This window comes from Ranitomeya imitator, chromosome 3 (genome assembly GCF_032444005.1).
Source record: "Ranitomeya imitator isolate aRanImi1 chromosome 3, aRanImi1.pri, whole genome shotgun sequence".
In the NCBI taxonomy this organism is placed as follows: domain Eukaryota; kingdom Metazoa; phylum Chordata; class Amphibia; order Anura; family Dendrobatidae; genus Ranitomeya; species Ranitomeya imitator.
The window spans coordinates 346,517,748-346,544,999 of record NC_091284.1 but is presented as its reverse complement, the minus strand read 5'-3'; the positions used below and the strand labels follow the sequence as shown (position 1 = coordinate 346,544,999).

Here is a 27,252-nt window from a genome sequence, read left to right as displayed (position 1 = left end):
CTGTGTCCGTTTATATCCCTGCCTTGGTTTCCTTTTCCTGCTGTACGTACTCTGTGTCTTGCTTTTCTCTGCTTTCAGCTCAGCACTCTGCGACCTGGCTTTGCTCTCAGCTCTGCACTCTGTGTCTTGCTCTGCACTCTGACTTTGTTCTGCTCTCAGCTCTGCACTTTGTGGCTTTGCTCTCAGCTCTGCACTCTGTGTCTTGCTCTGCTCTCAGCTCTGCACTCTGTGGCTTTGCTCTCAGCTCTGCTCTCTGTAGCTTTGCTCTGCACTCTGACCTTGCTCTGCACTCTGTGGCTTTGCTCTGCGGCTCCGCTCAGCTCTCGCTCTGCGGCTCCGCTCCTTGTGGTTCTACCTGGCTCGGCTCCCTGCGGTTCTACGCCTCCTGCTCTTGGCTCCGCCTCCTGCACTTCTGCACTTGGCTCCGCCTCCTGCGTTTCTGCACTTGGCTCCGCCTCCTGCGTTTCTGCACTTGGCTCTAGCTCCTGTGCTTTTGCTCTGCACCCGCTTTTGCGGTATTTCTCTTCCTATTCATAAGTCCTCCTGTCTGAACAGGTTCTTACCTGTTTTACATACCAGCCTGCAGACCGGTCCATACCGGTTCTTCCAGTGCACCAGCCTTGTCCTCCTGTCCTGCCAGAGAGCCACCCGTACCTGCTTGCCAGAGAGCCAGCTGTGCCCACCTGCCAGTGTCTCTATAGTACCCGTACCTGCCTGCCAGAGAGCCAGCCGTACCCGCCTGCCAGTGTCTCTGTTGTTCCCGTAAGCCTGCCTGTGTCCCAGCCGTGCCCGCCTGCCAGAGTGCCAGCCGTGCCCACTTGCCTGTCTACGTTCCGTGCCCCGGTGGGATCAGCAGCCACAGCCAGACATCACCCTGGAGTGGTACCTGGTCACTTCCTATTGCACAAGTCTGACCTCACCATCAGAGGCTCCAGTGAACACCAATGAAGCTACTTAGTCATGCACCTTCCAGGGAAGTTTGGTCTGTGGTCCAGTGGGGCCACACCCCCGCACGCCCGCGCCAACCAGTCTAGGTGCGAGCGTGGCAACTATGCTCTCCATTACTTGCATTTGGTTCTTGTTTTTATTTTGCTTCCTATCAAAAGAAGGTCTATTGTTGATAATTCTTTTACTACTTCTGCATTCTTTCATAGTGTGACCTGTGTATCCACATCTATAATATTTCCCAACAAACCTTACTTTGCCTTCATGTTTGACTAACTCTGACATTCTCTTTTGGGGCTTGTTGTCATGACTTGTGTTCTGAATCCAATCCTGTGTCCAATATATATACAAAGGCTTGGTAGGAATTTGCATTCCTCAAGACAACTTTTGTTGGATAGTCAACAAAGGTGCATTTGTAAGCCATTGAATATAGAAAACTGTTATCATCAGGAGACATGTCACGGCAGTTATAGGCAGAACAATATAATATCAAATATTCACTGCAGAAAATAATTGGATCATCTCCTCTATTCAGTATTGCATTTTCTAAGGCATTAGTACCTCTCGCATCTCGTCCTCCCATGACTCTCTTTAATTCCTCCATTCTGTCACTAGCATTTCCCCAATTGCATTCAAGATCTGCAGACAATCCTTTGTGATATCCTAGAGGAGGCTGCAACTTTTCACAGAGTTGGGATGGGAGCCATACCCGAAGTAATGCACACGCAGCCCTATTACCTAGATTGTATTGTGTCACTACAGCCTCTAGCCTATTGTAGAGACTAATGGCTCATGCGCTTGTGTCAAATTTCCCTAATATCTGGCATAGGTTTGTTTTTTCTTGTATGGTGAGTGTTGTGCAATGTACTTGATTGCTGCTATTTAACAGCGAATTCTCCCTTATTTGTCTCAATCTACCTGACTCAGGAGTAAAGAGAGAGGAACTCTGATTTGGGTTACCTTCAGGGCTATCAGCAGTACATACAGGCTGCTCCTCCCCCTTGTCCAGTCTCTTTCCTCCTGGTCATTAGATTTGCACATTTGATTACAGCAATTCACTTTAGTACTTTCCTGTGATTTCAAAGACATATTATCATGTTCTTTTAGTTCCAGTTTGACATTAGCATCATGCAACTGATTTCGAAATATTGTCATAACATCATTATACTTTGCTTCCTTTTCTTCTAGCAAAGCAATTCGCTGTTCCCTAAGTTTACATCTTTCCTTATACTCCTCGAGCTTATCTTCTAACTCACAATTTTGGTAAATCATATTGTTGTCACGCCGCCTCCTCTGCCGCCGGTTGCCCCTCCTTCTCTGCCGCCTCCTGCACCCGCTTATACTTACCTGTCCCCGGCATCCCGGCGCGGCTCTCCTGCAGCGTCCTCTATCCAGTGCTCGCTCCTGACCTCTGCTGGACTTCTGGCGTGCGCACGTCAGGTTCTCTTCTGTGCGTGCGCACCTCTAACCTCTTCTGGCTCCTTCTGTCCGGTCCTCTCTATCGTCTCTGCATCTCACCCCTGTGCCTGATGATCACTTGTGTCTCTCTAGTGCTCCAGGCCGCACGTGTGTTCAGTGCATCTACTTTTCTCTGATTTTGTGCTCCGCTTTCTCTCCGCAGAACCTCTCAGTACGCGACAATCCTGGCAGTTCCTGTGCTCCTGCAGTCCCCGTCGCTCTTCTGTTTCTGTGCTCCCGCAATCCCTGTGTCTCTGCAGTCCCTGTGCTTCAGCAGTTCCAGCCTCCCTGTGGTCCCTGTGTCTCCCCTGTGCTCCAGTAGTCCCTGTCTCCCAGCGGTCTCTGTTTTTCTACAGTACTGAGTCCCTGTGGAACTCCGTCTGTCCTTTGTCTCTTCCGTTCCCACCAGTCTTAGTTTCTCTCTACTCCTCACGGTCCTGACTCTCCGTTCTTTTCTCCCATTTTTCTCACCTTGGTCCCTCCAGAGCAAAGTACTGCAGTGTGCAGGCGCCGGGAAAGGTCAGCGAGGCCCAGCGCCTGCGCACTGCAGTACTTTGCTCTGCCCTCAACAGGGCAGACAAAGTAAGCCTGCTCCGGAGCCGCAGCGTTAAGACAAGAAGAAGACGTCATCCTATGAAGATGGGAGGTCCCAGACCGGACCGCGACGCCCATCGGACCAGACCGCAGCGGGACCGCCCCTGGGTGAGTATAATCTAACCTCTTTTTCTCATCTTTCAGCTTACATCGGGGGCTTATCTACAGCATTACAGAATGTTGTAGATAAGCCTCTGATGCCAGTGGGCTTAGCTCAACTTCCATTTTGGGGGTGACAGGTTCCCTTTAAAAGGAGGGGGGCCCAGACACATTTCCTGCACAGGGGCCCCAAGCTGTCTGTGTCCGCCCCTGGTTACAGACAAATTCACCCACAGTTATACTAGGAAATAAAGAGCATGTTGAACCAGATGTTGCAGGCGGGCATCATTAGGGAGAGCCAGAGTCCGTGGGCTGCTCCAATTGTGTTAGTGGAAAGATGGTACCTTACGTTTTTGTGTGGATTACCAAAAACTCAACGCCTGTACCGTGAGAGACTCATACCCATTACCCAGGATTGAAGAGTCCTTATCTGCTCTAGGAAAAGCCAGATTCTTCTCTACATTGGACCTCGACAGCAGCTACTGGCAAGTACCCATGTCTGAACAAGATCGAGCAAAAACAGCCTTTATTCTTCCCATGGGCTTGTACAAGTTCAATCGAATGCCGTTCGGCTTAGCAAATGCTCCCGTCTCATGGAGAGGTGCCTGGGAGATTTGAATTTTGAATCCACGCTCATTTACCTGGACGACATTATAGTCTATGCGGCTTCATTTGAGGAACACCTGCAGCATTTAGAAAAAGTGTTTGCCCGCCTTCAGAGACATGGACTAAAAGTGAAGCCCCAAAAATGCCATTTGTTTCGCACGCAGATTGAATACTTGGGCCATGTCGTTTCCGCTGGAGTGGTGCCCTCCAGAGAAAAGGTCGCCGGGATTCAAGAATGGCCCACTCCATAGGCTGTGAAGGATATCCGGGCATTCCTGGGACTGACTGGATATTACAGGCACTTTGTGCAGAACTTTGCTCGATGGGCAAAGCCTTTACTGGAGCTGCTGAAAAAAGTATCTTCAAGTGCCAAGAACTGGAAGATCTGCTGGAAGGAGTCCCAGGAAGAGGTATTTCAGGATCTTAAGAGAGCACTCACAGAAGCTCCTGTCGTGGCTTATGCAGATTTCTCGCAACCGTTCATTCTCCACACCGATGGAGGTCTGCTGAGACTTGGAGCTGTGTTGTTGGAGATGCAAGGCAGAAGAGAGAGGTTGATCGCTTACGCGAGCCAGTCCCTTCACGATTCCAAACGCAATCCTGACAATTACTGTTAGGAGTCGAGTTTCCTCTGCTGCACAGGGGGAATCTCGATCCGTGTCTGCTGCGGTCTCCCATTCGGTATCGGCCGCAGTGGGCTCTGCTCAGCGGAGACGTCGCTCCCAGCGTCTCGCTGGGGCTGATTCGGTGCATAGGGTCACTACTGCCTTTTCTGGCTTTCCTATGGTACCCTGCACTGATCTGCGGTGAGCGAGCCTCTCTGGGACTAAGTCCTTGTTTACTCACACTGAGCATGCCCAGGGCAGGGTCTCCCATTGGAGGTCGAGGGCCACATGTTCAGTCACATGCTCAGGTGCTGCAGTACATTCCATTGGTCCTTCTGGAAGGTCCTGAAAGGGCAAAACATGCTCAGGTACTGCAGCACTTTCCATTGGTCCTTCTGGAAGGTCCTGAAAGGGCAAAAACCTCAGTAGCAGCTTCCTGTGCTGCAACTATATAAACTGCGCATGACCGCACGGCCATGCGCTAGTATCGTCTGTTGTCATATGCTTTGCGCCAATGTGGTCATGCGTTTGTATGTGTTCAGGGACCCGGCTGAAATAAGCCCCTAGAATGCTGGCACCTCCGGCGGGGAGATTGTGTATAAGTGTGTTCAGGGACCCGGCCGAAATAAGCCCCTAGAATGCTGGCTCCTCCGGCGAGGAGATTGTGTATGCATGCATGACCACTCACTGCTCACATCTGGGTAGTTGGCCTGTGCCTCTGTGAAAGTCTAACAGGGCACAGAGCCTGCCTCTTGCAGTTACTCTGTGAAGCTAACAGAGTTGGTATATACCGCCATATAGAGCCGCCATTATTTAGCAGCAGGTGCTTTCCTGCACGGTGGATCCCGGGTTGCGAACGCACCAATTCCATTTAATAAAATATATATTTGGTGCGTTCCGCCAACCCTAACAGCATACTAGCGCCAGGATCTGGCTAAGTAATGGCGGATGAACAGCGATTGCAGGGGTACATCCAGCTGCTGGAGGGCCGGTTGGCGTCTCTTGAGCATGCAACCTCGGCGGTGGATGTTACCGCAATAGCTGTTCAGGCTGCTAGCGTGGCTGCAGCAGCTTTTCCCACTGCCACCTCGGTTCCGACCCTATCACACCTTCCTTTGCCTGAGAGATACTCTGGGGACAGTAAGTCCTGTAGGGGTTTCGTGAGCCAATGTGGTATACACCTCGAGTTTCTGGCTGCACGTTTCCCTACTGAGCGGGCAAAGGTGGGATTCATAATCTCTCTCCTGTCGGACAGAGCGTTGGAGTGGGCTACGCCGCTGTGGGAGCGCAACGATCATGTGGTGCAGAGTGTTCCTAGGTTTCTAGACACTCTGAAACAGGTCTTTTTAGGACCTCAAGTCACCCATGATACAGCGCTCCAACTGCTGGCTTTGACTCAGGGTTCAACCATGGTCAGCCATTTTGCTGTTCACTTCCGGACATTAGCGTCTGAGTTGGAATGGCCAGATAAAACCCTCATTCCCATATTTTGGAGGGGGCTGGCTGACCATGTGAAGGACGCTTTGGCCACTAGGGAGATTCCCGCCACACTGGAGGAGCTCATAGCCGTATCTACTCGCATAGACCTTCGTTTTCACGAGCGAAGGTTGGAGCGAGCCCAGTGTAGGCAGAGGTTTCGGCTGGCTCCCACCTTCGCCAAACCTTTGGAATCTCCAGTCCAGGCGTCCGAGTCACATGAGGCCTTAGAGGTGACACGAGCGGGATCCAAGTCTCAGTCTGCCCGTGCACATAAGGTCCATCATGTTTGCCAGCAGTCAGGACATCTTGCCTCCAAGGGTCCTCAGCGGTCGGGGAAACGTCAGCGTCTAGTGGCAGTTGGAGGAGGTACACTAGACACGGAGACGTTTGCCTCAAAGTTGTCCTTCAATGGGACAATTACCATAGGCCCATCCACTCTTATGGTCGAGCTATGCGTTGATTCTGGGGCAGAGGGTAATTTTATGTCTTCCGCTTTTGCCCAGCGTCACGCAATACCCTTGGTGATGCTCGCCAAGCCAGTAACCGTTCGAGTGGTAAACGGGTCAACACTACCTTCACAGATTACTCACCAAACCATTCCTTTCACGCTATCTGTGTCTCCATCACATCAGGAGATAATCTCCCTATTAGTCATTCCTGAGGGAATTGATGAAGTCCTGTTGGGGATACCATGGCTTCGCTACCATTCTCCTCATATTGAGTGGTCCTCTGGGAGAATTTTGGGATGGAGTAAATCCTGCGAGGGTAGATGTCAGAGGGAGTGCGTTCAGGTTGCTACTACACAGGTACCCGCAGATCTTTCCTCTCTCCCCAAGCACTATTGGCCCTATGCAGACGTGTTCTCCAAAAGAGCTGCGGAGACCCTTCCGCCTCACCGCCTCTATGACTGTCCTATTGACCTCTTGCCTGGTGCTGAGCCTCCCCGGGGTCGAGTCTATCCGTTATCTCTCCCGGAGACGGAGGCAATGTCCCAGTACATCCAAGAGAATCTGGCAAGAGGATTCATTAGGAAGTCAGTGTCACCGGCAGGGGCTGGGTTCTTCTTCGTACAGAAGAAGACTGGAGACTTACGTCCATGCATAGATTACAGGGGTCTTAACGCCATCACCGTTAAGAACAAGTACCCATTACCCCTAATATCTGAGCTTCTTGATAGGCTACGGGGAGCAAGGGTATTTACAAAGTTAGATCTGCGGGGTGCTTACAACCTGATTCGCATCCGTGAGGGGGATGAATGGAAGACGGCTTTTAACACCAGGGATGGGCACTATGAATATCTGGTGATGCCCTTCGGGCTCTGTAATGCCCCAGCCGTTTTCCAAGACTTTGTGAACGACATCTTCCGAGATATGCTCACCACCTCGGTCGTAGTCTATCTGGATGATATTCTCATCTACTCTCCAGATATTGACTCTCATCGGAGAGATGTTCGCAAAGTCTTCGACCTCTTACGGGCAAACTCCCTCTACGCCAAGTTGGAGAAGTGTGTGTTTGAGCAGGAGTCCTTGCCTTTCCTTGGTTATATTATCTCTGCCCAGGGTTTGGCTATGGATCCTGCCAAGCTACAGGCTGTAATGGACTGGCAGGAACCCCATTCTCTTAAAGCGGTGCAGCGCTTTATGGTGTTCATCAATTACTATCGCCAGTTCATTCCACACTTCTCAACTTTGGTAGCTCCCTTGGTTGCCCTCATCAAGAAGGGAGCAATTCCCAAGTTGTGGTCAGAGGAGGTCTCCAAGGCCTTTCTCTCGATTAAGTCACACTTCGCTAGCGCTCCCATCCTACATCGCCCTGATGTAGATAAACCATTTATCTTGGAGGTGGATGCCTCATCCGTTGGTGCTGGAGCAGTCCGTTTCCAAAAGGATGCTCAAGGTCGGAAGCATCCTTGCTTCTTCTTCTCCAAGACCTTCACACCAGCGGAGAGGAATTATTCCATCGGGGACAGGGAGTTGCTAGCCATGAAGTTGGCTTTTTCAGAGTGGAGACACCTCTTGGAGGGAGCTCGCTTTCCCTTCCAAGTCTTCACTGACCACAAGAACTTGGTGCATATACAGACGGCCCAGCGGCTGAATTCTCGCCAGGCTAGATGGTCCCTGTTCTTCTCCCGGTTCCATTTTACTCTCCATTTTCTCTCCGGGGAGAAGAACGTTCGTGCCGACGCTCTCTCCCGCTCCGTAGTGTCATCTGAGGAGGAGGAGCCTCGGCTTATTGTCCCTTCTGAGAGCCTGAGAACTGTAGCTCCGGTTTCGCTAGAGTCTGTGCCCCCGGGCAAGACTTTCGTGCCAGCTAACTTGCGACCGGAGGTTCTCTCTTGGGCTCACTCCTCCAGAGTGGGTGGGCATTTTGGGACCAAGAGGACATCTGAGCTTTTGGCGAGAACATACTGGTGGCCGCATATGGCCCGAGATGTCAGGGACTATATTCAGGCGTGCGTTTCTTGCGCCCAGAATCGGTCTCCTCGGCAACGGCCTGCTGGGTTGCTTTACCCTCTACCGGTGGCAGACAGGCCCTGGGAGATGGTCGGGATGGACTTTGTGGTGGGTCTACCCAAGTCGCGTGGCTGCTCCATTATTTGGGTTGTCACTGACCATTTCTCCAAGATGGTGCATTTGGTGCCGCTTCCTCGGTTACCCTCAGCACGGGCCTTGGCGGTGTTGTTCATTAAACACGTTTTCCGTTTGCATGGTATGCCTGATAAGATTGTCAGCGATCGGGGTCCCCAGTTCGCATCTCGGTTTTGGAGAGAGCTCTGCCGTTTACTCAGCATAGAGTTAAACCTCTCCTCTGCTTACCATCCCGAGACGAATGGGTTGGTGGAGAGAACCAACCAGACTCTGGTGACATATTTGCGACATTTCGTCTCTGCTAGGCAGGATGACTGGGCATCTTTGCTACCTTGGGCGGAATTTGCCCTGAACAACGCCATAGCCGATTCCACTGGTCAAACTCCTTTTCTCCTTAATTACGGCCAGCATCCGCGTGTCCCTGTGCCCATGCCCGTGTCATCCACCGATTCTAGGGTGGCAGACTGGGCGGTGGAGGCACGTGACATCTGGGACCGCACACAGGATGCCATCTGGGCCTCCAAGGAGAGAATGAGGGTTTCGGCTGATACACACCGGCGCCCCGCTCCGGTCTTTGCTCTAGGCGACTTAGTGTGGCTCTCCGCCCGTAACATCAGGCTGCGAGTTGAGTCCACTAAGTTTGCTCCTCGCTACATTGGCCCGTTTAAGGTTCTGGAACAGGTCAACCCTGTGGTCTACCGTTTGGCTATTCCTCCACGCCTTGGTATCACCGATACTTTCCACGTTTCCCTCTTAAAGCCCGTTCATTTGTCCCGGTTTTCCGAGTCATCTGCTGGGACATCGGGTTCATCCACGGATGAGTTTGAGGTGAATGCTATTGTGGGGTGCAAGGTGGTACGTGGCAAGAAATTTTATCTGGTGGACTGGAAGGGTCACGGCCCAGAGGATAGAACCTGGGAGCCTGTGGAGCACATTCGGGCTCCGCTGCTTATCGCAGCTTTTGAGCGTAGTGAGGCTCAAGGAGGGGGGGGCCCTAGGAGGGGGGGGTAATGTTAGGAGTCGAGTTTCCTCTGCTGCACAGGGGGAATCTCGATCCGTGTCTGCTGCGGTCTCCCATTCGGTATCGGCCGCAGTGGGCTCTGCTCAGCGGAGACGTCGCTCCCAGCGTCTCGCTGGGGCTGATTCGGTGCATAGGGTCACTACAGCCTTTTCTGGCTTTCCTATGGTACCCTGCACTGATCTGCGGCGAGCGAGCCTCTCTGGGACTAAGTCCTTGTTTACTCACACTGAGCATGCCCAGGGCAGGGTCTCCCATTGGAGGTCGAGGGCCACATGTTCGGTCACATGCTCAGGTGCTGCAGTACATTCCATTGGTCCTTCTGGAAGGTCCTGAAAGGGCAAAACATGCTCAGGTACTGCAGCACTTTCCATTGGTCCTTCTGGAAGGTCCTGAAAGGGCAAAAACCTCAGTAGCAGCTTCCTGTGCTGCAACTATATAAACTGCGCATGACCGCACGGCCATGCGCTAGTATCGTCTGTTGTCATATGCTTTGCGCCAATGTGGTCATGCGTTTGTATGTGTTCAGGGACCCGGCTGAAATAAGCCCCTAGAATGCTGGCACCTCCGGCGAGGAGATTGTGTATAAGTGTGTTCAGGGACCCGGCCGAAATTAGCCCCTAGAATGCTGGCCCCTCCGGCGAGGAGATTGTGTATGCATACATGACCACTCACTGCTCACATCTGGGTAGTTGGCCTGTGCCTCTGTGAAAGTCTAACAGGGCACAGAGCCTGCCTCTAGCGGTTACTCTGTGAAGCTAACAGAGTTGGTATATACCGCCATATAGAGCCGCCATTATTTAGCAGCAGGTGCTTTCCTGCACGGTGGATCCCGGGTTGCGAACGCACCAATTCCATTTAATAAAATATATATTTGGTGCGTTCCGCCAACCCTAACAATTACAGCTCCTTTAAGTTGGAGCTTCTGGCAACGGTGTGGGCTATGACAGAGAGATTTGAGGAGTACTTGTCTGGCTCTGAAGTATTGGTGGGCGCTGCCAACAACCTGCTAGCACACCTGGAAAATGCGAGGCTGGGAGTTCTGGAGCAGCGATGGGTGTCCAGAATGGCGAAGTTTCACTATAAGATTGCCTATAAAAGGGGGGCAGAAAATACTCATGCTGATGCCCTGTCCAGGAGGAGGAGTGCCAAGCCAGAGCGGGACAGGGATTAAGAACTGGAGGATGACAAAATCCCTAAATTCCAGAGACCCTCCATGACGGTGGTGGCAAGCAGGAGCAAATACATACCTCAGCCCAGGGAGGCGTACTGGGACGAACCCGGGATGAGTCAGTTCAGCTCCTAGAGGAAGATAGTGAACTGGCCTTGTTGAAAGGGTGAGTGGCTTCCCAGAGACTCCTCAGCTCGACAGAAAGAGGTACTTTGTCTCCAGAGGAGTTTTGGATCCTTCAACAGTGGGAACAACTTCAGATGAAGAAAGGCTTACTGTATCAGAAAGCACAATTATGTACTGAGTCGAGCGTGACCTGGCAAGTTCTAGTCCCAACAGCGTTGTTATCTGAGATTGCTGCTGCTGTGCATGAGCAAAGGGTCCACTTTGGTCCAGAAACAACCTTCCATTGGTTGCAATGATTCATCTATCACCCCCAGTTGAAGACAAAAGTAGAAGAGGCCTGTAGAATGTGCCAAACATGTCAACTGGCTAAGCTGCCGGAGCAGAGGGCCCCCGTACAATCCATTGTAACCTCCGCTCCCCTTGAACTCTTCATGACAGACTATCTGACCATTGGCCCAGCCCATCAGGGCTAGGAGCATTGCCTGGTGATGGTGGAGCACTTTACAAAGTTTGCGTGGTGACTCCTACTTGGGATCAGACCGCAGAGTCCGCTGCGTACGTAATCTGCAACAACTTCATCCAACTCTATGGATGTCCGAAGAGGATTCACTCTGATCAGCGGGCCTGTTTTTTGGGAACAGTAATGGATCAGTTACATCGCACACACAAGTCACGCACAACACCATACCACCCTCAAGGTAATAGCACCTGTGAACGATTTAACCGCATGCTAATTCAAATGCTGAGAACTCTAGATGAAGATCGAAGGCCCGGTGGCCTGAATATGTTTCGGAACTGGTGTGGATATATAATAATCGAGTACATCGAACCACAGGATATACACCTTATTTCCTTCTGTTTGGTGGAGATGGAAAGCAAATCTCTGAGTTGGCATTGGATCCAGAAGAGGACTACCCACGGACGGGGGTGTCCTCCTGGTTTCGGGAACATCATCATCGCCTGCAAATCTTACATCGGTTGGTCCAAACTATGCTACAAGAGTTAGAATATGCAGAGAAGACCTCATCCGGAGCAAGAGAGTTTCAAGTTGGAGACAGTGTCTTAGTGAGAGAGAAGTGTCCACAGGGTCGACTACCGCTGACGTCACCAAGCATGCGCAGACTCACAGCCTGACCTGAGGTGAACTTGACAGCATGGGAAAATGTTCAGAAACTTTCCTACGCTAATGAGTTCATGTCCGGTCAGGTGGGGAGGCTGCGCAGGCAGCTTTTCATTCATTCCTCCGTGGTTTACAGCTTGGCCGGTAGCATTTGCACTGCTCCCGGTTGTAAACTATTTAACCCCTTTAGGTGGATTGCAGCGTGGGACTTGACTGTACAGCAGACAGGTATGGGATATTGTTGCTTTTTTATTTTGGATTTTTTTTTTAAAGAAGAACGAGGGCTTAGCTTGGACTGAGAGTGTAATAAAGATGTTAAACCTGTGTGTTTCATTATTTCATTAAAATACTTTATTCTTAATGTGTGTGTTTATTTTTGACCCTTTCATACTATTTGGATTAATAATGGATAGGTGTTTTATTGACACTTCTCCATTATTAACCAGGCTTAATGTCACCCTACAATAGCAAGGTGACAAGAGCCCCTTATTTCCCCATATGCCACCTCCACAGGACAATGGGAAGAGAGAGGCTAAGTGCCAGAATAGGCACATCTTACAGATGAGACTTTTCTGGGGGGGCTGGGGGCAGATTTTTTTTAGCCGAGAGGGGGCAATAACCATGGTCCCTCTCTAAGCTATTAATATCTGCCCTCAGTCACTGTCACAGCATTCGGCGGAGAAAATTGCGCAGGAGCCCACGTCAGTTTTTTTCCGTGAATTAATCCTTAAATTTATCACCTACAGCTTCAAAATTTTACACACACAAACACTACTAACATTTTTAATCAGGGACATATAAAAATGTAACGAATATGCAATGATTTACTGTATGTAAACCATGTGTCATATCCTGTCGGCTTCTGCAATGATTTTAAAGAACCCGACAATTGAATTACTGACTTTTCTGCTACCTAACTCTCTATGAAATATTATGGTATATTTTGGTACAGACCAAAAGTTTGGACACACCTTCTCATTTAAAGATTTTCTGTATTTTCTCTATTTTCATGACTATGAAAATTGTACATTCCCAATGAAGGCATCAAAACTATGAATTACCATATGTGGAATTATATACTTAACAAAAAAGTGTGAAACAACTGAAATTATGTCTTATATTCTAGGTTCTTCAAAGTAGCCACCTATTGCTTTGATGACTGCTTTGCACACTCTTGGCATTCTTTTGATGAACTTCAAGAGGTAGTCACCGGGAATAGTTTTCACTTCACAGGTGTGCCCTGTCAGGTTTAATAAGTGGGATTTCTTGCCTTATAAATGGGGTTGGGACCATCAGTTGTGTTGTGCAGAAGTAAGGTGGATACACAGCTGATAGTCCTACTGAATAGACTGTTAGCTGCTTTTTTCTTGCCATAATACAAAAGTAAAGAAAAACGAGCGGCCAACATTGCTTTAAGAAATGAAGGTCAGTCAGTCCGAAAAATTGAAAATGTCCCCAAGTGCAGTGGCAAAAACCATCAAGCGCTACAAAGAAACTGGCTCACATGAGGACCGCCCCAGGAAAGGAAGACCAAGAGTCACCTCTGCTTCTGAGGATAAGTTTATCCGAGTCACCAGCCTCAGAAATCGCAGGTTAACCGCAGCTCAGATTAGAGACCAGGTCAATGCCACCCAGCGTTCTAGCAGCAGACACATCTCTACAACAACTGTTAAGAGGAGACTTTGTGCAGCGGGCCTTCATGGTAAAATAGCTGCTAGGAAACCATTGCTAAGGACAGGCAACAAGCAGAAGAGACTTGTTTGGGCTAAAGAACACAAGGAACGGACATTAGACAAATGGAAATCTGTGCTTTGGTCTGATGAGTCCAAATTTGAGATCTTTGGTTCTAACCACCGTGTCTTTGTGCGGCGCAGAAAAGGTGAACGGATGGACTCTACATGCCTGGTTCCCACCATGAAGCATGGAGGAGGAGGTGTGATGGTGCTTTGCTGCCGACACTGTTGGGGATTTATTCAAAATTGAAGGCATACTGAACCAGCATGGCTACCACAGCATCATGCTGTTCCATCCAGTTTGCATTTAGTAGGACCATCATTTATTTTTCAACAGGACAATGACCCCAAACACATCTCCAGGCTGTGTAAGGGCTATTTGACCAAGAAGGAGAGTGATGTGGTGCTACGCCAGATGACCTGGCCTCCACAGTCACCAGACCTGAACCCAATCGAGAAGGTTTGGGGTGAGCTGGACCGCAGAGTGAAGGCAAAAGGGCCAACAAGTTCTAAGTAGAGTTAAGCGACTTTTACTTTTTAAGGATCAGGTCGGGTTTCGCGAAACCCGACTTTGTCAAAAGTCAGGTCAGGTGAAATCAGCCGATTATTTAAAAAAGTCGGGGGCCGACTGAAACACGAAACCCAATGCAAGTCAATGGGGAATCAATGTCGGCAGTGAGTGGAGGACAGGAAAACACCTAAAGTGCCCATTTTAATGCCAAAAACATAAATTCTTATTACTTAAGCTTGTCAATCTTAATTTACTTTATAATAATAGTTAGGCATTGAAAACTGGGGGTCATTTGGCTAAAGTTGTGGGGGGGTAGGGCTGGCTCAAGATTTTCGTGGGCCCAGGAAACGTGGAATATGTCATGGTGGTGGAGCAGGGAGAGGTATTTCAACTTTGCAAGTGCTGTGATCCTGAGCAAGCAGGGGGTGCCCACTCGTTGGCACTGGCGCCCCTCATAGTACGGCGGTGTGTTTGACAGCGGGTGGCGCCTTCCACTGCCAGAGACACTTTTGCGTACTATGAGGGGCCCTGTGCCATTGCCAACAAGTATGCCCCCCACCTGATGAAGGAACCTGCACTTTCATCTGCACCTTCCTCTTTGTCCCGGTGTAAGGTAGTATAGTATTCGGGAAGGGGAACCTGACTTTCAGCAGGGTCAGATTCTGGCTGTGTAGAGTGCAAGGGGAATGTAGTGGTCTGGGTCAATGTACCAGCAGACTCATCTAGCAGTGACTGGGCAATGGGCAGGATAAGGAGGAAATACAGATATAGGCCCAAATGATAAAGTAGGCTAAATGCAGTTCAATATTGGTAACAGGACTAAACAGGTGGCATTGCTTTGTTTGGTGGAGGACAACTGTAATGAGTGGCAGACACACAGACACAGTTAGTAGGCCTGTAAGACTCATGCTGGTGTGGTAGTTGGAGGCAGGTATATCTCGCCCAGGTGTTTGTCCTATGTGAATTAGGCCACTCAGTATCTTCAGGGTGCTAATGGGTTAATGATTGCAGGAATAAAAGATGACCAGCTGGGGGTTTCCAGCGTCAGCCTGGGGCACACAGATTGCCTGCCTGTGTGAGACAAACGTGAGTGAAGAGCTGTGTTCAAAGATCTGTGTGATGTTAGCTGGGTGGGAGAAGCCCCCCCAGTTGTTGAGATAGCAACGTATTTGTTTAGTTAGTGCCGGACAGGCTAGGATTTATTTTTATGTTTTGTTTTGTTCATGTTGCTTTCACGTTAATAAATCTGACCTGAGGTCAGTCTGCTCAGAAAACCTGCTGTACGCCTCAGATTCAATGCACAAACCACGTGACCTTTGACCCCAGCAAAGGCGATCCCAGAGTGTTTTGTCACATTGTGGTGGAGAACGCGGGCATACCGTGGCACAGGCGACAGCATGGAAGACGTGGTGAAACCCTTAGTACAGTCCACTGCCGTACAGCAGCAGGCCACTGCCGCACAGCACGAAGCTAATCGCTTGATGGCCGCACAGCTGAAGGAGTTAGTGGACATGACGGTTGCAGACCGCCAACTTCTCCAACAGGTGGCGCAGCGCCTGGTGAGCATGCCTGACGCTGACCCGGAAGCAGAGTCCAGAAGGATCCATGTGAGTCGATACTGGCAAAAGCTGACTGCAGAAGATGACGTCGAGGCATACCTGACAACGTTTGAGCGGACGGCTTTGAGAGAGAAGTGGCCGAAGGCACGATGGGCCGATTTGATTGCCCCGTTTCTCTCCGGCGAGGCCCAAAAAGCTTACCATGATTTGGACCCGGAGGTCGCTCAGGACTTTGAGAAACTGAAAGCTGAGATCCTGGCCCGGCTGGGTGTGACGACGGCTGTCCGGGCACAGAGGGTACATCAGTGGACATACCAGCAAGATAAACCGGCGCAGTCTCAGATGTTCGACCTGATCTACTTAACAAAGAAATGGCTGCAACCCGAGGTACTGACAATACCCGAAATAATCCAGCGGGTTGTCCTGGACAAGTACCTGAGAGTACTACCCCCTGCGCTGAAAAGGTGGGTAAGCCAAGGAAATCCCACGACAGCGGATCAACTTGTGGAGTTGGTCGAGCGTTATTCCGTGGCAGAAGGACTTCCCGACGACACCGCCAACCCCTGTGCCTTCTCCTCGTGGAATCGGTAAGACTGTTCCAGGGACCACGGGTGAAGGAAAATCGCTTAAAACTGTGGGGGAGGACTCCGGGACTGCTCGCACTCCGAGACCAAGAGTATTGGACGGTGGTCTCAGTAGGGGACCTGTTAGGTGTTTCCGCTGCCATGAGAAGGGTCATGTTTATGCGAACTGTCCTGTTACCACTGAACCCATGCAGTGCGACGTTATAGACTTTAGAAAACGCATGTCTTTGGTTACACAACTAGTGAGTGTGAATGCGGGTCAAAATTATACAGCAAAACACCTGTGTGAATTATCTGTTGATGGGAAAAATGTTGTGGCATTACTAGACTCTGGAAGTGTGGTGACTCTGGTGAAAGCTAGTCTGGTGGCACTTCCGTCTGGTCCGTCTGACAAGTTTTCTGTGACGTGTGTGCATGGTGACACCCGCTCGTACTTAACAGCGGTCATATTGATTTCTACTCCCTATGGGTCAGTGCAGCACAAAGTGGGACTCGTTCCCGCATTGTTACAGGATGTAATCCTGGGCAGAGATTTTCCCTATTTCTGGCAGTTGTGGGAGAATCAGTTGCTCCTTCACGGTAGCTGTACCCATGAATCTTCTCCCATGCCATCTGGAGGTCCCGAGTCCCTAGAGGAGACCCCACAGGAAGATGTTGCTGGGGAGGTTAGTGAATCTAACCTTCAGTACCCCTTCTCCGTCATGGCGGGGGAAACGGAGGAAACTGAGGAACCTCAGCGAGAGGCGGAGGCAGACAGCCATCCGGCACCCTGCCTGCCAGATTTGGGAGTCCAGGTGGATGACTTCCACAGCGAGCAAATGAAAGATCCTACCCTGACTCCGGCTAGGAAAAATGTAAAAATGATAGATGGGGTACCCGTAGAACCTGACACTAGGCTAGCGTACCCGTATATGGTTCTTGAAAATGATTTGCTCTACCAGGTAGAAAAAAAAGGGGAAGACACAGTGCAACGGTTAGTGGTACCCAAACCTTATCGGCGGAAGGTACTGGATTTGGCCCACGGACATATAATGGGGGGACATCTGGGGGTACAGAAAACCACAGAAAGGATATTGCATTGTTTTGTGTGGCTTGGAATACATTATGATGTGCGTAACTATTGTGAGTCCTGTCGAGAGTGCCAAATCGCGGCCCCTAAATCTCAGTTCCGTAGCCCTTTGGTACCCCTTCCTATCATCGGGATCCCTTTTGAGAGAATTGGGATGGATTTGGTTGGGCCCCTTCCCCGATCCGCACGTGGGCACCAACATATCCTCGTCATCGTGGACTATGCCACTCGTTACCCGGAAGCCGTCCCTTTGCGTAACACAGCTACCAAGACGATCGCCAAGGAATTGGTACAAGTGTTTAGTCGGGTGGGAATTCCAAAACAGATACTCACCGACCAGGGGACTCCCTTTATGTCGAGGGTAATGAAGGAGCTCTGCAGGCTCTTACAAATAGACCCGTTGCGTACGTCTGTCTATCACCCTCAAACAGATGGCCTGGTTGAGCGCTTCAACAAAACCTTAAAACAGATGCTCCGGAAGGCGATAGACAAAGATGGGAAGAACTGGGATTACTTGTTACCCTATTTGCTGTTTGCCATTAGGGAAGTTCCCCAGTCTTCCACAGGGTTTTCGCCTTTCGAACTGTTGTACGCCCATCGTCCCCGGGGACTGCTGGACGTTGCAAAAGAAACCTGGGAAGGTCAAGTCACTCCCTTTAAAATGGTGATCGACCATGTAACACAAATGCAGGATCGTATTGCCGCTGTCATGCCCATTGTTAGGGACCATATGTTACAGGCCCAGGGAGCCCATAGGCAAAGTTATGATAGAGGCGCTAAGGTCCGTACATTTGCACCCGGCGATAGGGTGTTGGTCCTAATCCCTACGGTGGATAGTAAATTCCTGGCGAAATGGCAGGGCCCATTTGAGGTCCGAGAAAGAGTTGGTGAAGTGAACTATAAAGTGTACCAGCCGGGTAAGAGAAAACCGGAACAGATTTATCATGTGAATCTGATAAAATCCTGGAAAGACCGCTCTGCCCTAACGGCGGATCTGCCCCATCCGGTTTGTTCACCTACTGTACCGGAGGTGCAGGTTGCCGAGACTCTCTCAGAACGACAAAAATCTGAGGTTAAGCAATTTTTGTTACAGAACCGACAGTTTTTCTCCGAAAAACCTGGCCGGACTAAGTTGATGAAACATGAGATTGTCACAGAGCCTGGCGTCACTGTTCATGTGAAGCCCTTCCGGATTCTGGAAGCCTGCCGTGAAGCCGTCTCCCGGGAAGTGATGGCAATGTTGGACTTAGGAGTCATTGAGGAGTCGCACAGCGCCTGGTCCAGTCCAATTGTGTTGATACCTAAACCGGATGGCTCCATCCGGTTTTGTAATGACTTTAGGAAACTGAATGCAGTTTCTAAATTTGATGCGTACCCTATGCCCCGGGTCGATGAGTTGATCGACCGGCTTGGTAAAGCCCGATACATTACGACCCTGGATTTAACAAAGGGGTACTGGCAGATTCCTCTGGCCGAGGCGGCCAGAGAGAAGACGGCATTTGCTACACCGGAAGGTCTGTTCCAGTATGTCTATATGCCGTTTGGACTTCACGGAGCTCCCGCAACGTTCCAGAGATTGATGGATCGAGTCTTGAGGCCTCACAGACAGTACGCTTCTGCCTACCTGGATGGCATCGTAATTTACAGCATGGACTGGGAAACTCATCTCCAGAAGGTACAAGCAGTGATTGATGACCTGCGAGATGCATGTTTAACGGCAAACCCCAAGAAATGCCACATCGGGCTTGAAGAAGCCCGATACTTGGGCTACGTGATTGGCCGAGGAGTGGTTAAACCCCAGATCGACAAAATACAGGCAATTCAGGGCTGGCCACAACCAGTGAACAAAAAACAAGTACAGGCTTTCCTGGGGATTGCCGGCTATTATCGCCGGTTCATACCCAATTTTGCAGCCATGGCTACTCCCTTGACGGATCTTACCAAGGGGAAGGGTTCCGTCATGGTAAAATGGACCTCAGCTGCTGAAGAGGCCTTCCACAGCCTGAAACGGGCTTTGTGCTCTCAGCCCGTACTAGTGACTCCTGATTTCAGCAGCGAATTTGTGGTACAAACTGATGCCTCTGATACTGGTGTCGGAGCTGTACTTTCCCAGGTGAGGGACGGAGTCGAACACCCGGTCCTCTATCTCAGTCGGAAACTGAATGTACATGAGCAGAGGTATGCGGTGGTTGAAAAAGAGTGCCTAGCCATTAAATGGGCTCTCGACTCCCTCAAGTATTACCTGGCCGGTAGGAAGTTTAGGCTGGTCACAGACCATGCCCCTCTCAAGTGGATGCACCTCCACAAAGACCGTAATAGTCGGGTTCCTTGCCCTGCAGGCTTACTCTTTTACGGTGGAGCACCGACCTGGTGTGCAGATGGGGAACGCCGATGCCCTATCCCGAGTGCACTGTTTCAAGAGTGTTCTTGCTCGACCGGAGTGGTCTGAGCAAAGGGGGGGGGGGGGGGGATATGTAAGACTCATGCTGGTGTGGTAGTTGGAGGCAGGTATATCTTGCCCAGGTGTTTGTCCTATGTGAATTAGGCCACTCAGTATCTTCAGGGTGCTAATGGGTTAATGATTGCAGGAATAAAAGATGACCAGCTGGGGGTTTCCAGCGTCAGCCTGGGGCACACAGATTGCCTGCCTGTGTGAGACAAACGTGAGTGAAGAGCTGTGTTCAAAGATCTGTGTGATGTTAGCTGGGTGGGAGAAGCCCCCCCAGTTGTTGAGATAGCAACGTATTTGTTTAATTAGTGCCGGACAGGCTAGGATTTATTTTTATGTTTTGTTTTGTTCATGTTGCTTTCACGTTAATAAATCTGACCTGTGGTCAGTCTGCTCAGAAAACCTGCTGTACGCCTCAGATTCAATGCACAAACCATGTGATCTTTGACCCCAGCAAAGGCGATCCCAGAGTGTTTTGTCACAAGGCCCAAATGATAAAGTAGGCTAAATGCAGTTCAAAATTGGTAACAGGACTAAACAGGCGGCATTGCTTTGTTCAGTGGAGGACAACTGTAATGAGTGGCAGACACACAGACACAGTTAGTAGGCCCAAATGATAAAGTAGGCTAAATGCAGTTCAAAATTGGTAACAGGACTAAACAGGTGGCATTGCTTTGTTTAGTGGAGGACAAATGTAATGAGTGGCAGACACACAGACACAGTTAGTAGGCCCAAATGATAAAGTAGGCTAAATGCAGTTCAAAATTGGTAACAGGACTAAACAGGCGGCATTGCTTTGTTCAGTGGAGGACAACTGTAATGAGTGGCAGACACACAGACACAGTTAGTAGGCCCAAATGATAAAGTAGGCTAAATGCAGTTCAAAACTGGCAACAGGACTAAACAGGTGGCATTGCTTTGTTCAGTGGAGGACAACCCTAATGAGTGGCAGACACAGTTAGTAGGCCCAAATAATAAAGTGGGCTAAATGTCTGCCAAAAAATAGTTCATAAATAAACAGGTGGCATAGCTAGGTACAGGGGTGGGCGCCTCTGCTGAGTAGCAGACAGTGGTAGTAGGCGCAAAGTATTAACTGGTCTAAATGGAGGCCAGGGCCCCTGTATATTTTAACTATCATCTATCATTTCAACAAATTTGTATTGGCAGTGCCATTGAAGGATTTAACAGCACAGACTACACAGTGGTGGAGCAGGGAGAGGTAAGTATTGCAAGTGGTAGAGCACTGTTCGAGCTGGGGGGAACACTCTGTCGTGAGTGGCAGTACTGGCACAGGGCCCCTCATATTACAACGGTGTGTCTGACGTTGGTTGTGCACCACCACTGTCAGAGACACTTCATTGTACTATGAGGGACCCTGTGCCAGTGCCGTCGCCCAAGAGTGGACGCACCACCTGTCCAGGCAAACGGCACTCGCACCTGTGCTTGCGCCAGGTGGTGACCATGGCCCTGTGGGGGGAGTCAGCCTATTTAGGGAGGTATAAAAATGGCCCATGGTGGACATTCAGCAGCTGCAAATGGAGGAATTGGAGAAGTTAGTAAGATGAGGCCAAAAGCAAGACATTTTTCAGGCAAGCTACGTGTTAGCAGAGGAAGGTGGGGCAAAATGATTTGAAATCAACATTCTGGGTAGCCTTTTTTCGGTCAGTTTTGAACCAGCAGCACTGAAGACTCTTTCTGATAGCACACTAGAAGGAGAGCAAGAGAGCTCCTGTAATGCATATTCTGCCAATTCAGGCCAGGTGTCTATTTTAGATGCCCAGTAATCAAAGGGGAATGACCTGTGAGGGAGAACATCGATAAGGGAGGAAAAGTAGTTCGTAACCATTCTGGACAAATGCTGTCTCCTGTCACTTTGAATCGATGCAGCAGTACCTGTTGTGTCAGCGGTCATTGCGAAATCCCTCCACAACCTGGTCATAAAACCCCTCTGTCCAACGCCACTTCGGATTTGTGCACCTCTAACACCTCTGCCATGTTGCCCCTTTCAGCTCGTGTGAGAACCATCACTGCCGCTGTGTGCTGGGAATGCCTGAACCAAAGGTCTACAAGAGTTGCTTGTTTGGTAGCCAATATTTGCTCAAGGTTCACATGTGGCATGATATTTTGTAATTTTCCTTTATATCGTGGAGCCAGGAGGCAGGCCAACCAGTAATCGTCATCGATCATCATGTTGATAATGCGGGGGTCCCTTTTTAGGATACGCAAGGCATACTCAGCCATGTGGGCCAATGTTCCAGGTGTCAATTCACTGCTAGTGTTGGGTTGAGGAGCACTTTCTTGCAAATCAACATCACTTGTGTCCCGCAAAAACCCTGTACCTGACCTTGCAAAGCCAACAGTGTTGTGAATTCTGTTGTCAAGCTCCCTCCTGTGGTCATGAGTGGTACTTCGGCTGGTTCTGTCCATGGGCTTCCTCTGGTGGATGTGAGTGGGGCTGCGGCTTCTGAGTTTCCTTCCACAGGTGACGAGGTTAAGTCGTTAGGTGCTGCTCCATTTAACTCCACCTAGTTCTTTGCTCTATGCCTCCAGTCAATGTTCCAGTATTGGTCTTGCTCTCTCCTGGATCGTTCTTGTGACCTGTCTTCCCTGCATAAGCTAAGTTCTGCTTGTGTTTCTTTTGTTTGCTATTTTTTCTGTCCAGCTTGCTATTTTGATTTGTCTTGCTTGCTGGAAGCTCTGGGACGCAGAGGGAGCACCTCCGTACCGTTAGTCGGTAGGAAAAGGCAGCCCCCCACATATAATGACTGTGAGTAAAGATGAAAATACAAACACAGAGATGAAATAGATTTAGCAAAGTGAGGCCCAACTTACTGAACAGACCGAGGATAGGAAAGATTGCTTTGCGGTCAACACAAAACCCTACAAACAACCACGCAGAGGGGGCAAAAAGACCCTCCGCACCGACTAACGGTACGGAGGTGCTCCCTCTGCGTCCCAGAGCCTCCAGCAAGCAAGAAAAACCAATATAGCAAGCTGGACAGAAAAAATAGCAAATAAAAACAACACAAGCAAACTTAGCTCATGCAGGAGAGGCTGGCCACAGGAACGATCCAGGAGGAAGCAGACCAACACTAGAACATTGACTGGAGGCCAGGATCAAAGCACTAGGTGGAGTTAAATAGAGAAGCACCTAACGACTTAACCTCATCACCTGAGGAAGGAAACTCAGAAGCCGCAGTACCACTCACATCCACCGACGGAAGCCCATAGACAGAATGAGCCGAAGTACCACTTGTGACCACAGGAGGGAGCTCGACCACAGAATTCACAACAGTACCCCCCCCCTTGAGGAGGGGTCACCGAACCCTCACCAGAGCCCCCAGGCCGACCAGGATGAGCCATATGAAAGGCATGAACAAGATCGGCAGCATGGACATCAGAGGCAAAGACCCAGGAATTATCTTCCTGACCATAACCCTTCCACTTAACCAGATACTGGAGTTTCCGTCTCGAAACACGAGAATCCAAAATCTTCTCCACTATATACTCCAACTCCCCCTCCACCAAAACCGGGGCAGGAGGATCAACAGATGGAACCATAGGTGCCACGTATCTCCGCAACAATGACCTATGGAATACGTTATGGATGGAAAAAGAATCTGGAAGGGTCAAACGAAAAGACACAGGATTAAGAACCTCAGAAATCCTATACTGACCAATGAAACGAGGCTTAAACTTAGGAGAGGAAACCTTCATAGGAATATGACGAGATGACAACCAAACCAAATCCCCAACACGAAGTCGGGGACCCACACAGCGTCTGCGATTAGCGAAACGTTGAGCCTTCTCCTGGGACAAGGTCAAATTGTCCACTACATGAGTCCAAATCCGCTGCAACCTGTCCACCACAGTATCCACACCAGGACAGTCCGAAGACTCAACCTGCCCTGAAGAGAAACGAGGATGGAACCCAGAATTGCAGAAAAACGGCGAAACCAAGGTAGCCGAGCTGGCCCGATTATTAAGGGCGAACTCATCCAACGGCAAAAAGGACACCCAATCATCCTGATCAGCAGAAACAAAGCATCTCAGATATGTTTCCAAGGTCTGATTGGTTCGTTCAGTCTGGCCATTTGTCTGAGGATGGAAAGCCGAGGAAAAAGACAAATCAATGCCCATCCTAGCACAGAAGGCTCGCCAAAACCTCGAAACAAACTGGGAACCTCTGTCAGAAACGATGTTCTCTGAAATGCCATGTAAACGAACCACATGCTGGAAAAACAATGGCACCAAATCAGAGGAGGAAGGTAATTTAGACAAGGGTACCAAATGGACCATCTTAGAGAAGCGATCACAAACCACCCAAATGACCGACATTTTTTGAGAGACGGGAAGATCTGAAATAAAATCCATAGAGATATGTGTCCAAGGCCTCTTCGGGACCGGTAAGGGCAAAAGCAACCCACTGGCACGAGAACAGCAGGGCTTAGCCCAAGCACAAATTCCACAGGACTGCACAAAAGAACGCACATCCCGTGACAAAGACGGCCACCAAAAGGATCTAGCCACCAAATCTCTGGTACCAAAGATTCCAGGATGACCAGCCAGCACCGAACAATGAACCTCAGAGATAACTTTACTAGTCCATTTATCAGGGACAAACAGTTTCTCCGCTGGGCAACGATCAGGTTTATCAGCCTGAAATTTTTGCAGCACCCGCCGCAAATCAGGGGAGATGGCAGACACAATTACTCCCTCTTTGAGAATACCTGCCGGCTCAGACAAACCCGGAGAGTCGGGCACAAAACTCCTAGACAGGGCATCCGCCTTCACATTTTTAGAGCCCGGAAGGTATGAAACCACAAAGTCAAACGGGAGAAAAACAGCGACCAACGAGCCTGTCTAGGATTCAACCGTTTGGCAGACTCGAGATAAGTCAAGTTCTTGTGATCAGTCAAGACCACCACGCGATGCTTAGCTCCTTCAAGCCAATGACGCCACTCCTCGAATGCCCACTTCATGGCCAGCAACTCTCGATTGCCAACATCATAATTTCGCTCCGCAGGCGAAAACTTCCTGGAAAAGAAGGCGCATGGCTTCATCACCGAGCAATCAGAAGCTCTTTGCGACAAAACAGCCCCTGCTCCAATTTCAGAAGCATCAACCTCGACCTGGAACGGAAGCGAAACATCTGGTTGACACAACACAGGGGCAGAAGAGAAACGACGCTTTAACTCCTGAAAAGCTTCCACAGCAGCAGAAGACCAATTGACCACATCAGCACCCTTCTTGGTTAAATCGGTCAATGGTTTAGCAATACTAGAAAAATGACAGATGAAGCGACGATAAAAATTAGCAAAGCCCAGGAACTTTTGCAGACTCTTCAGAGATGTCGGCTGAGTCCAATCATAAATGGCCTGGACCTTAACAGGGTCCATCTCGATAGTAGAAGGGGAAAAAATGAACCCCAAAAATGAAACCTTCTGAACACCAAAGAGGCACTTTGATCCCTTCACAAACAAAGAATTAGCATGCAGGACCTGGAACACCATTCTGACCTGCTTCACATGAGACTCCCAATCATCCGAGAAGACCAAAATATCATCCAAGTATACAATCAGAAATTTATCCAGGTACTCTCAGAAGATGTCATGCATAAAGGACTGAAATACTGATGGAGCATTGGCAAGTCCGAATGGCATAACTAGGTACTCAAAATGACCCTCGGGCGTATTAAATGCAGTTTTCCATTCATCGCCCCGTCTTATACGCACAAGATTATATGCACCACGAAGATCTATCTTGGTGAACCAACTAGCCCCCTTAATCCGAGCAAACAAATCAGATAGCAGCGGCAAGTGGTACTGAAATTTGACCGTGATTTTATTTAGAAGGCGGTAATCAATACAAGGTCTCAGCGAACCATCCTTCTTGGCCACAAAAAAGAACCCTGCTCCCAATGGCGATGACGACGGGCGAATATGACCCTTCTCCAAGGATTCTTTTACGTAACTCCACATAGCGGCGTGCTCAGGTACAGATAAATTAAACAGTCGACCCTTAGGAAACTTACTACCGGGAATCAAATTGATAGCACAATCACAATCCCTATGCGGAGGTAGGGCATTGGACTTGGGCTCATCGAATACATCCCGGTAATCAGACAAGAACTCTGGAACCTCAGAAGGGGTGGATGATGAGATAGACAGAAATGGAACATCACCATGTACCCCCTGACAACCCCAGCTGGACACAGACATAGATTTCCAATCTAATACTGGGTTATGGACTTGTAGCCATGGCAACCCCAACACGACCACATCATGCAGATTATGCAACACCAGAAAGCGAATATCCTCCTGGTGCGCAGGAGCCATGCACATGGTCAGCTGGGTCCAATACTGAGGCTTATTCTTGGCTAAAGGCGTAGCATCAATTCCTCTCAATGGAATAGGACACTGTAAGGGCTCCAAGACAAACCCACAGCGCCTAGTATACTCCAAGTCCATCAAATTCAGGGCAGCACCTGAATCCACAAATGCCATGACAGAATAGGATGACAAAGAGCAGATCAAAGTAACGGACAAAAGAAATTTCGACTGTACCGTACCAATGGTGGCAGACCTAGCGAACCGCTTAGTGCGCTTAGGACAATCAGAGATAGCATGAGTGGAATCACCACAGTAGAAACACAGCCAATTCTGACGTCTGTGTTCTTGCCTTTCAGCTCTGGTCAAAGTCATATCGCACTGCATAGGCTCCGGTTTATGCTCAGATAATTCCGCCAAATGGTGCACAGTTTTACGCTCACGCAAGCGTCGACCGATCTGAATGGCCAAAGACATAGATTCATTCAGATCAGCAGACATAGGAAATCCCACCATGACATCCTTAAGGGCTTCAGAGAGACCTTTTTTGAAAATAGCTGCCAGCGCACATTCATTCCATTGAGTGAGCACGGACCACTTTCTGAACTTCTGACAATAAATCTCAATCTCATCCTGACCCTGACACAGAGCCAGCAAATTTTTCTCTGCCTGATCCACTGAATTAGGTTCATCGTACAGTAATCCGAGCGCCAGAAAAAAACGCATCAATATTACATAATGCAGGATCTCCTGGCGCAAGAGAAAATGCCCAGTCTTGCGGGTCGCCACGTAATAAAGAAATAATGATCTTAACTTGTTGAACTGGGTCACCAGAGGAGCGAGGTTTCAAAGCCAGAAACAGTTTGCAATTATTTTTGAAACTCAGAAATTTAGCTCTATCTCCAGAAAACAAATCAGGAATAGGAATTCTTGGTTCTAACATAGAATTCTGAGCCACAAAGTCTTGAATTTTTTGTACTCTTGCAGTGAGATGATCCACACATGAAGACAGACCTTTAATGTCCATCACTACACCTGTGTCCTGAACCACCCCGATGTCTAGGGAAAAAAAAAGGCAAAACACAGTGCAAAGAAAAAAAATGGTCTTAGAACTTCTTTTTTCCCTCTATTGAGAAGCATTAGTACTTTGGGCCTCCAGTACTGTTATGATTAGGTAATTCAGAACCACAATGGACTTTGAAGTTCAGA

At 49.4% G+C, this 27,252-nt stretch overlaps 1 pseudogene; it reads right to left on the bottom strand.

Moving 5' to 3' along the window:
* Positions 1-954: 954 nt before the first annotated feature.
* On the bottom strand, positions 955-2,305 carry LOC138671632 (posterior protein-like; annotated as a pseudogene).
* Positions 2,306-27,252: the final 24,947 nt, after the last annotated feature.